This window comes from Cardiocondyla obscurior, linkage group LG01 (assembly GCF_019399895.1).
Source record: "Cardiocondyla obscurior isolate alpha-2009 linkage group LG01, Cobs3.1, whole genome shotgun sequence".
In the NCBI taxonomy this organism is placed as follows: domain Eukaryota; kingdom Metazoa; phylum Arthropoda; class Insecta; order Hymenoptera; family Formicidae; genus Cardiocondyla; species Cardiocondyla obscurior.
The window spans coordinates 5,470,090-5,482,654 of record NC_091864.1 but is presented as its reverse complement, the minus strand read 5'-3'; positions in this window follow the sequence as shown (position 1 = coordinate 5,482,654).

Sequence of the window (12,565 nt, the reverse complement as noted above, 5' to 3'; positions counted from 1 at the left end):
CATACGGCGGAAGAGGGCAGAAGGATGTGGCTGTGTGCGCACGATGGACATTGATGGTGGAACATTTCACCGTGTAACAATGCTTTGCGGCAACAATGCGCAAACAAATGATTCCGTTGTAGCCGTTGTAATTACTGGCGGCGTATGTTGGGCATTCCCTTTCTCCGTCCCTCACCGCGCTCCTCTCTTGACCGCCGGCGGCCGATCTTTCTCCCTCCCTTGTACCGCTTTGATTGCTAAATCAACGCACTTCCGTGAATGCCAGCTGATTCAATACCTCCGGCGACGTACTCCTTGCGCGACGATTCGAGTTCACGGGAAGAAAACTCGCGCGGCAATTGAATGCATCTAATTTCCAAGCCTTTCTACCGCCACGAAAAGGAAAGCCGTATAACAATTCAATCATAAAGCGATCAATTCTTCACTCGGTCCGGATTATTAAAATATATTAAAGCTGAACGGAATATAATAAAGATCACAGCCATTGAAACGTGTTGATAATTAAAAAATACCTTAAAAGCTATTAATTTTATTATAAATTTAATATAAATTTATGTATGTCTAGATAGAAGAGTATAATCATGTATTAAGCAATTTTTTTTTTTTTTATATAATTATACGTTATTTTTTTTTCGAGACTGTTTATTGTAAATCGCTTGTGTTTTCATTTATACAAAAAAAAAAAAACAAACCGATTAAAAGATTTTAGTATTGTCGGTGATTTTAACGTGGTATATGCATCCCAATTCTACGGAAACGCCACTGTTTGTTCCACCGCACAAGATGTACGGCACTATATTTGTTTTTTGAATAAAGGAATTCTGTTGTGATCCAGAAATTCACGAGACATGCATACGTAATTCTTTTGGTATGCAAGGCTCTCTTGTTTCTCCTCGTAGACAATATTTCAAGAGCAAAGCTGCTTCCATGAAGTTGAAGCTTTATTTCTACGACTACGGATCCTACATGGCCAATGCATTACGTTTGCTCGCATAAACTAGGCCGTTATTTGTCTCGCGAATAATTAAGAAAACCGTCGTAATAACGTCGCGCACATGGTTGCGAATTTATATTATGCTTAATACGTTTAAAAATAAAATTTTTTTTTTATTCTATAATAAAAAATTAATATTAATACTTGATTTAACAATATTCAAACTTTAATGTATATTTAAAGAAGTAGAATAATTATATTTTTTTTAATAAAATAATTTAAATGTACAACTACAAAAGTCGGATAAACCATGTAAATTAAATATATTTCACTCATTCGGGCTTTCAATTAACGGCCACCTATGCCAAAGAAAGGGTAATTGCACGAAGGGGAAGGGGGAGGCAAAGCTTATACAGATACAACAGGTAAGAGATAGTTTAATAACGACGCATCGTCGCCGAGAGTGCACACGTGCAACTATCATCGGCATACGTGTGTACGATACCAGCACATTCCACCGCGTATCGTGGACAGGAAGGGCGCCGCGGGGTAGCTCAAGGGGGCGGATACGTAGAGACGTAACTACGATGCCTGACATCGGGCAATATTGAAGCAATAATCTTGGCCCCCCTTTGCCTTCCCACCTCCGCTGCACCCCCGCTGGGGTTTCGCGACGCGTTAGTGCGCTTTAGTACACGAAGATATTAAACTTACGTGCTCCCTGTGTACCCGTGCGCATGTGAGAGAAGAGGGTACACACGTCGGTGTTCACCCCCTTCGATCCTCGGCTTGCCTCGTCAAATGATCTAGCGAAAGGGATACCAACTGCGCCGTATCTGAAACAGACGAATAACAAAATCACACTTTTTTGCAGAAAATAAATCGCGAATACGTCGTGAGAGGAAAGTGCAATGCGATCTATTCTCAGGTGTACCTTTGCAAACTATAAGATTTTTTTTTACGTAAATATTTTAATATTAATCGATAAAAAATACTTTTTTAAACCTGATATTTCCCTGAACGCGCGCGGGTAAACTTTATATATATATATATATTTTTTTTTTTTAACGTCGCTTAAGTAGATTTCGGCAAAATACTATCTCGCTCACCAAGTCGCTCGCAAGGCCGATGACGTAGTGTACTTGCGTGGAGCTACGGCACCTGATTTTCGGCGTTAAGCGCTTCTCGGTGTTAACAGGGGCCGATACAAGGCGACGCCGATGCTATTCGCACGCCGTTCCCCAGACACCGTCGTGTATATAAACTTTACACGGGAGAAAATAATTTACCAATCATGCTGATGTATTCAAATGAGATTCAAATTCCCTTCAATATTCAGCGCGCGCTGTTTTACTTTCAAAACGATAAGCTTCTCTCACCGTTGACGGCTGTTATCGCTCGATATGCGTCCTACATGCTCCGCTCCACCTTCTATTATTCATTTTCCTTTGTGCCCTGGCCTTCTTGCGCCAACGCCGTTCGCCGAACGCCCGGTTCTTCACGCGCCCGGTATATCGAGCTAGGAGCGGCGGCAAGTTTCTTCGTTTGAAAACTCGATACAATGGCACGTCGCACCCCGCTATGGCCCACCTCGCATTGCCGCTTATGAAATAAATCAGGCGGTCCGTATCGCATTTTACCCGAGTTCCAAATGTGCATCGTGGAGCGCGACACTTTATGATATTGCCTCTCCACTGACTATATAAATTCTCCGGAACTGTCATCAATTTTGAAAGTTGTGTTCGCGCTGAGTTATCCGGGATACTCGCGTTGCGGAATTTGCACTTTTATAACATAATTCGCCGTTAATTGTTTCGGTGATTCGAGTGTGTACAAAAAAGAAAAAAAAAAATTAATCTTTCGTGTTACGCACCACAAAGTCGAATGTACTTACGTACATATTTTTCTTTTGTCGTGCGCAATGGTGTATTTCGAACGTAATAAACTGTAGAAACGTGAGGACGTCCGTCACTTGATATCACACGCATATCCGAAAACATGTTATTTCGGGACGAAATTATCGTGACGAAATGGCATGTAAATCTTCTTCGTTGGGTGGGTTACCTTTGGGATGGGTCGGAGCCGTAATGATCTTCGGCTTGGTGCCGACTGAAAATTCATGACATCGATATTCGCGGTTTTGCATGCGGAATCGGGCGCATTTGGCCGTGGCGCAAAGCTCTCGTGAAAAGAGGGACGGTGAGACACGGGGTGAAGACGGCGGGGAAGAAAATCGGTAACGATTCTCGCAGAATTATTCGCGAGCGGCGTTTGTACGATCAAAAATTGCATTCCGCGCGTGGTACGACCGTTTCTGCAACCCTCCGACGTGTTCGCGTTATCTCGTACGATGCAAGATGCGAACACGCCACGTAGCTTAGGAAAACGCGGTTTCGGAACCCGTCGTGCTTAGCAACTTTATTCGGCCTTAAATTCCGGCCCACTTGGCCGCCCTTGTATACACCGGTTCACCGTGCCAAATGCAAGGAAATTTTTATCCCGCGACGACGCGCACGGTAACACGAAGACGACCATGCTCGTTCTCTTCAGCGAAACGACTGATCACTAAAAACCTACGCAATACCGCGGACTAAGAATCAATATCCGAGATAAATTTTTATTCGCCCGCAAAATATTATTTTCAAAAATATCTTAGCGCTGAAAACTATCGATGTCACTTCTACAATCGTTAAAAAAGAAATTTCAAACGATATCTACATGCAGAAAGTTACAGGTTTAATCTCGCGGTGTATCGGTACACCGTAAACAAATTACGTGTCGAAATTTGTCGAGTTAACTGGTAACTTCTGTTCTACGGATTGTTAATCTTTTTTTTTCTTTTTTTCTTTGACGTTTGCAGACGGCGATATCAATTTCTATTATTATTTCTCATCCTGTTGTACAGCCGCGCGACTCGATTACTCGAGTAGGAAATTCTGCCGGGTTCAGAACCCAGCGAGCCGCATGACCCACATGCAAGGAAAGGATTTCAGGAATGTGTGAGTGATCACCGTGCGCCGGAGGAATATATTGAAAGTGACTACCTTGATTTCTCCCGGATGTCACGAAGATTACCCTATCTGCTTTCGCGAACCGTCGAATTTCTCTCAGACAATTCGCCAAATAAAATCCAATCTTGTCGACGCGCGCGGCCATGACCGTGTAAGGCATGAATAAAACACGAGAGCGCATAAAATCGAGAAGACAATAGCAATGCAAGCACGCGCCTGACGTGAAATAAGTTTTTGATTTGCAAAGCTGTGGAACTCGATACAATCAAATGTCACTTTCAGTTCGTTCCTGCGACGAAGGGTAATAATCACGCATTAAAACTACCGAAAAGTAACAAGCATTTAGAAATTGTTTTAATATTTTTAAAGATGCAAACATATTATATAGACAATAATTAATTAATACGATTTCGATACGGTGGGATAAAAATAATATATAAAAACAAAAAGATTGACGTTTAATATTATACGATTAAATTAATTTTTTTTTCTTTTTTTTTCATAGAAATCGCGCGTCGTCGTAAAACGTGAAAAATGGTTTTAAGAACTCGTGAATGATAACCGGCGGCAATTCATATATAAGAATGTACGAAATCGATTGCTATGATTTCCCACGTGTCACGGGCTCGATTTTCCGCTCGCTTCCGCTGCGTCAGGTGGAATATCGAACTTCATTCGCTGGTCGATTCCACCCTCATCTTCTCCTCGGCGAAATTGTATCGCATTTGCGATTGAACGCGGACTAGAATGTAGGAAGCGGAAGAGACAGCGAGGGTTCAAGTAAAACGACGTTGAGAATTCGATGGACCGCTATTCAACCTCTAAAAGAAAAAAAAAAGAGAGTCCCGGGATTAAAGCGGTTTGACAGACGCAGAGATTTTCAACTTGCGACGTCGCGCTCAAAGATCTCAACGCGATTCAATTCGCCGGCGGAATTCGCTTTTCCCGACGCGACCTTTCGCTTCGTTACTGGCCGCTCAACTGCTGAAACATTGCTAAGAGACGCACGGGTGAAAGATGGTCGACTGTCGCGAGGGGCACCACTGGGAGGACGCGGGATGCATGCTGGTATACGAGCCAGAAGTTCATGGAACTTTTGGTGCATTGTTGTGGCGGGCGCGACGTCGAACTTGGCAGCGGTTCCGGAAAAGAGATGCCTCGAGGGGAGCCGGCGACGACGGGGGTGGTCCCGGGCGAGAACGCGACGCGAGGAAACGGCGACCGTCGATGATATACAATACGCGTGCAGACATCGTTGTCGTTGCACGAGCGTCGCGTAGGGAAACGAAATTGACGGGAAACTTTCGCGCCCAGCCAGGAAACAAAGGACGCGCCCGGTCGCGATCGCGGTACGAAAAGCATTGTCCGATTAAGATAAGCCGCCGAGGGGTGAAGGGGGAGGGGGCTGATTTATCGATTTATTTTCCCTGCACGCGGCCGCCGACCGATAGCGAAGTTCAATGCGGTCGTCTTACGCGGCTTATTGCACGCCTTTTCTACGTGATATCGATCGGCCTCGGGACGACCGACGTTAACAAACTGCACCGGAAGTTGCACCGTAAGGCGATATTGGGTGCTCGATACGCGCGATGCGTTCTCTCTCTTCCATTCTGCGAGATAAATCGTCCGGAAGCGCGATCTCTCGCGTGCTTCGACCGGAGCATTTTGACGCGCGCGGCAGATCGGAATCAGCTCCGTTGCTCGCAACGTGGTATAATTATAATTTTATGCATCGGCGTGAAATTAAATCAGCTTAAACCGAATGAAAACGTGATACCGGCGCACATGGGAGAATAATTGTCCCGGAATCACCGGGTTACGCCAACGAGCGTATATATCGGGTCGCGTCGTTATTTCTAATAATCTGTCGCGACATTAATATTCATAGCGCGAAAATTCGTATATTCCGCGCTTTCTGTAACGGCGTCACTTGTAAATTACACGTAAGCATCGGGAATTTAATATCGCTGGACGGCTGTAGATATTAATTGCTTGACGTACCGCGGCTGCGATGCACACGCGCGCCGCTGTGCCGTAAAAACGTATGTTTGATCTAATTTAATGTAACATTTAATTTAATCAGAGATCATTTCGCATTATCGGATCTACCGTCGGTTATTTACGACACGCGACATTGTGCGTATTTACACCATTCGACGTTTCATTATCTAGATAAAAAAAAAAAAAAAATAAAAAATACGCGATGAAAAAGAAAAGAAAAAGAACAGCGCGACATTAATATCGTTAATTAATTAACCCACATTTCGCGGCAAAACTCCGCGCATTGTGACATAGCTTTTCATCCAACTCAGCCGCAGCTATAAGGGATTATAAATGACACATTTGCAAGCACCGCGGATGCGTTGTCTCGTTTCCAATTACCCACATCGCAATTTTCTCGAAGTTCCGTTCACAGATCCTTATATTTTATTAATTGCGCCGCCGTTTTTCCCGCATGGGCTTTCTTCCGCACGGCTAGCTGTATCTCGTTTAATTAATTCCTGTCGAAAACGAAGCTGTGACGCGACGTGACACGGCGTCATTAATATTCCCGTCGTCGCAATTTCGTCATGCTGAGTCCCCGAGATCTGGTTAATTATTGATAAAAATTCGGCAAGGGCGGACCGGCCGATTGTGCGCATCGATAATTTATTCATCGAATTATCAAATGCACGCACGTTCGTCGGTTTGGCAGTCTCGCAAACTCCGCCGATCAACCAGCTGCTGAACGATCGTTCGTATTACTACATGCGCTACACGGTGTGTCGATTGTTACGCAATGCGGTAAATTTTCTTTTTCTATTTTTTTTTAGCGTGTAAGTATTTAGACTGCATTTTCTTCGATAAAGAAATTTTAAAGTTTTAATTAGGCTAATTACTGTCAAAAAGTTGTAACGGGCTTGAAATTTACCGTTGCTACCTGTCGAAAAGTGACAATTTTCAGGATAACACGTAGCAACGCAAGGCACGTTTGCGAATCGTATCGTCACGTTAACGTTTTAGCATAATGCATATTTCATACAAATGACTGGCATCCCGTGAGAGTTGACATTAAACTGCGATCATTTTTCGGAACGACTTCTATCTGGCGCGTGGTTATTTGTCACCGTCAATCAATTTCCCCCTTTCGTAATTTCTCGTAGATCGCGCGTAAAATAACGAGTGAATCTAGTCACATTGTCACCGATCGCTCGGGTCCACGAAATTACGAGTATCCCCTCCCCTGTATTTGCAATAACGAGCGCGCGAAATTGGCACTGAAACGGCCTTTAAATTCAACGGTCCAACCTCGTCAGCCTTCCTTTACATCCAGCTGTCAGTTCCAGATGATCTGCTTCATTACTTCCTCCATTTTTCATCCGATGTGACCCGCGAACGGAAAGCACAGCGCGAAACTCAACCGTAGCCTTACGTCCGTGACGAGACATCCGGTAGCTTTATCACGATATCATGACTCGTAATGAGAGTTGTCACTCACGAACGTACAGACGAAAGGACGTCGTAATAAAAGAGGGACGGGGGAAGGACAATCTTCCGCGGTGCGCCCCGTCGTCGTTCGTCCCCGAAGAAGAAAGAGCGAGCGAGCATTTCGCATGCAGCGGTTTTACGTTTTATTATGCCCGCTTTTCCATCCCGGAAGAAGGAAGCCGAACGACTTCTTCCTCGCTGTCGCGCGCGCCGGCAGCTAGAAAATTAACTCGAATAAAATGCCGCGCGAAATCGGAACGGGCGCGTCTGAGGCGCGGCCCCCGTTATTCGTAGCGCGGAGATTTTCAAAATTAAATTTCGCACTCCGCGTTTATTGTACCACTTTAGTCGATTTGCCTCATTTATATTTACCGCTCGCTTATCGCGATACGTTCGAGCGATAATGATTGGGTTAATGTATGAGGGAACGAGCGTCGATTTAATTTGCCCGTGCCGATCGCAACGACATTGATCGATTGCAATAATTAGTCGCCATATTTCCCATAACACGGAGCAATATAAATGAACCGATTCGCGCAATTGACGTCGATGCGCGTAAAATAAATCAGCGCGGAAGGAAACGTCGAAAAATTTTTGCGAGTTCGATGTGTACAGCGATCGACGAAACTACCTGTCGCTAAAAATATTTGTCGAGCGATAGGGCCTTAATGAACGATGAATAATTCTTTCGTGTTGATTGCTCATAATACTGTACTCGTAATATTTTACAACGCGCAATGAGTATAAATTTATAACGTTTTCTATGCGATCAAATAATTTTAATAATCCTCGCTAACAATATGCACATATATTTAAAATAATAAATTATGAAATTATATTAATTAAGTTTCAAATTAATCGATCAACTTTAATTACGTTAATGTTAGTGCTCTCTAAATTCGAATATCCCGATTATTATTTTATATGAATACTTTTATTTTCTTCCGCGTTCTCTCTGAAATTAAAATTTCCGCGAGAAATCCAATCTTCGTCAACGTGTTCGTTATCGTTCCTTTTAACGTTCCCGCTGTCATGTATATCCAGCGTGTTATCACCGTATTTATGCAAGGCATTCAAAGCGAGACGAATGCATGCGCGACGAACGGCACGTCGCTCGGGCGCGAAATGCAATGCGTCCGCCCGTCGATCCGGCCTTTCTTTTTTTTTTTAGTTTTTTTATTCCGCTCGCACGCCATGTCGCGTTTCAAGTAGCGTTGTGTCGCACGGTATTTAAATAGTGACTCCTAATGGCGCAGGCACCACCATATGCGTCATCTAGACACCAGCGTGTTGTTTACAAAAACCGCGATCGAACGTGCGGTGGACCCGTGGAAAATTTGCCGCACGGAAAAATCGTGGGAAATCGCGCAAATGCTATGACACAAGGTAAACGTCATTAGTTCTGGCGATTGTTATTAACGTTGCGTAGTCGCGAGAATGACAGGGCAAACACAAAGAGGGCGGGGGAAAATTTTCCGCTTAGAAACGAGAGAACTACCGAGCACGAAATTGAGGAGCGACCGCAAGTCCGCGTTCCCGTATTGGTTTTGCATACGCCGAGCATCGACCGCAATTTCCAATTTTTTTTTTTTTTTTTTTCTCCCCGCGATCCCAAAGTTCTTTCTCCCGTCCTGTTGTACATGCACTCGCGCTGTTAACTATATGCACCCGCATTGTACGATTTAATCTATACACCCCTCCCCTTCTCTTTGGTATTTGCTATTTTATTCTGGAAAAACGCTTCGAGATTTATGGTTCCTGAAATTGTACGTCCTATCTCCATCATTTATTTTGAGAACTTTATTCGATTTCTATGAAACAGGCTATTTTGTAAATGTGTCTTTAGACTAAAATTTTAGAACCCAGGTTCTGTACAGAAGTCTTCGCATTGAATTCTGAGAACATGAAAGTTGCAAAAAGATTCCAGGTTTAATAGGTCTTCGGATATGATGCACAATACTAATGGGGCAATCAAAATTCCCCTTCTCCGAGCAAATCCGTACGTCTTGCAGTCGAATGATTTGTCACTCGTTGAACGTTCAAGAAGCTTTAAATTGAAGTGGATAAGGCACTGAATTCTTTATCCACGAGTGTTCCGTCGATGCTAAAGTAACGGCTCACGTGTATTGTGACAACCCGCCATTACTCTTCTTCTCGCGCCGCTCGCTGTTACGTCGGCTCTCTTTTATACCCCGCATTTCTCAAATACTCGCGCGAGTAAGAATTCGAACGCGAGTAGGAATAGATAAATCGTTGTACCACGCGGAGAGTCATCGTCGCTTTCTCTCTCTCTCTGTCACCGTCTTTGCGGTAAGCTGTGAATAAATTCACGTCACCGAAAACGTGTCATCCTACTTATGGCGGGGCAAAAATTCCATCTCTTTGTGCGTCTATTCATGAGAATTTCGTGATGTTCGGGAGTCTCGATGAAAGGCAAACCAGATCATCCCGAAAAATCGAACATTGAAATTGAAGTGCTTCAACGGGAAATGTGCGACTTTCTGATTTCGAGTTTGTTTTCTTACTGACGACTATATTTATATTCAAATTTTGCAACCATATTTTCAACCATCGGCTTCACAGGCAACGTAGCGCATTACGCTATATCGTAAAAATAACCGAAATACTTTCAAAAAGAAAATTATTCAAGCGGAAATTTTATTATTGAACAATAATTTTCCATTTAATTATTTTGCAAGTTTAATCGTTAAATGCTGTCAAGTCGAACTATTCAAGCTGACAGTATTTGTAAATGACAATTTATTTTAAAATAGATTTACGAATATTTAAAAGCAAAATTTAAACTTAGCGCGAGAAAAAACTATGTTACATCATTCATTGCATTTACCAGATTGAGCATAATGTAATTACTTTTCTAAAATATCTGCGTAAAAAAAATGTCACAATATACTTTCAAAAAGTCGTAATGAGCACGAAAGGACACAGAAAATTGGTGGCTACGGTTGTGAAATGCGCAAGTCGCTGTGTCGCCACAAAAAGGATATATTTCAAGGGAAATAAAACACATCCGAAAAATATTGTGTTCTATTATTTCAAAGAAGTTCGGTTACTCTTTTCGATAGACCGTGCACTTTTCTGGATTCTACCTGTTCAAGCGTGCAATATAAGAGAGGGATATTTATTTCGAAGTAGCAAACGTTACGAGGTGATGCATTCTAGAACGGGAAAATTCCGATCTTGCTCGACTTTATTTCGCAAATCAACAAGATAGGGGTCATAAACAGAGTCGAGACGAAGGTGATGGTGCACATTGCGCGTATCACCATTCCCCGGAAGAAACTTCTATTGCGCTCCTCTCGTTTATTCATGTTCTGCCTGCGACAACTTCGTTCTATTTCTGCTTTCTGGCGTTCATTTAATTTTATTTTTGTCCGCGTCATCAGAGGCTTTTTACATTTTTAGATTGAGTCAGCGACTGCTAAATTCGACCTTCTTTTAACTAATCCAGCGGCAAATAGAACAGAATTAAATTGCTATACTTTTGCAAATGTAATTCTGACACGATGTGTCAGGCGATTATTTTTTATTTTGCCCTGACACACGTTCTCTTTAGAAATATTTATTACATCTAAATAAAACTTTTTTTTCTTTCTTTTTTTTTCTTGTGACTATGATATTGCTATACATTATTCTTACTTCGACGTTACAGAAAATTTTTACATTTAATAATGTTCAGCGAGGAACTAAGTATCTCGTAAGTTAATGAAAACATTTTTTTTCACTACTTATCAGAATTGCTTTTTTGTTTCAATACCAGTAAAAAGAATTAAGTTTAATAATTAATAAAACAAAAATGGTTAATTCTAGAAAAACTTAATTGTTGTAGAAATGTTGAAATAATAGATAACATGTTTTAATTGTTTGACTAAAAAATTAAAAAAACGTAGAAAATTTTTTTTTTGACAACAAATATTATTTTAATCTCTACAATTTAATTTTTATATTTGTTTGTAACAGTTATATAATTGTCGCATGGTTTTTTTTATAATACGTGCCAATATCATGGTCGTAGGAAATTGTATAAAACGTACAATAAAATAAAAATTATAATTTTATATAAAATAATAATATAAAAGCATAAAATAATATCGACGGAAAATGATTTGTGTAATATACGCGTACTTACATTGGGTTGTAAGTCGATAAACGTCACTAGATAATGTTACGTCATTACTTGCTTAAGTTGAATATTAGGAAGTTTCGATAGGATTCCGTGTTATCAATCGAACATTATCCGCTTATTACTTATAGCTTCTGCAAATTATTAAAAGGGCTCAATGATTTTTCTATAAATAATCACTTGACGATTGACGTCGAATATGTCATTTTCTTTTTATTATTCATTATACATTTGTTAATATGCTAGACACTTCAAAGCACGCGCGTTATTTAATCTTGCTTTTTATTCACTAAAAAAACTGTTTTACATTAAATAATGTTTAATCAGAAACCACGGATCGTATAAAGAACAAGTTAATATAATTAATAAGTACCACAACGTATTCGCCGCTTAAAAATTCGTGATATATTAAAAATAATATTCGGCATAATGTTCGGCATAATATTCTGTTTTTAATTCTTTTAGAATGCGTGAGGTATACCGAGACGCTAAGGCCAGATACGCGAACAAAGATCGGAGATGGTCGGGAGTGGTCGAGCGCGCTCGGCTAACAGAGACCGGCGTACGTGTCTGCTTGCACGACCATCGTTCCCAGTTCCCTCGCCGGCTGTCGAACTGGAAGCATCTGTGGAAGGACGTCGAAAGATCTACACGTTTTTGGCGGACAAAGACGCAACTCCGGGCGAAAATTACCTTCCCCCATTCAAGCTCTCTATGCGGAGAGTATCTAACATCACTTCCCCGTTCTTTTAAGTACGTTGTATCCCCATTTATTCCGTGAATTATATGCCCTTGTTAGTGGGCCGTTCGTCTAATCTAACCTTAGAATATTTGATTCAAGTCTACGTCGATCGTGAGGTATATCGAGACTCCAAGGTGAGATATGCGAACGAAGATCGGAGATGGTCGAGAGTGGTCGGGCGGGCTCGGCTAACAGAGACCGGCGTACGTGTCTGCCTGCACGACCATCGTTCCCAGTTCCCTCGCTGGCTGTCGAACTGGAAGCATCTG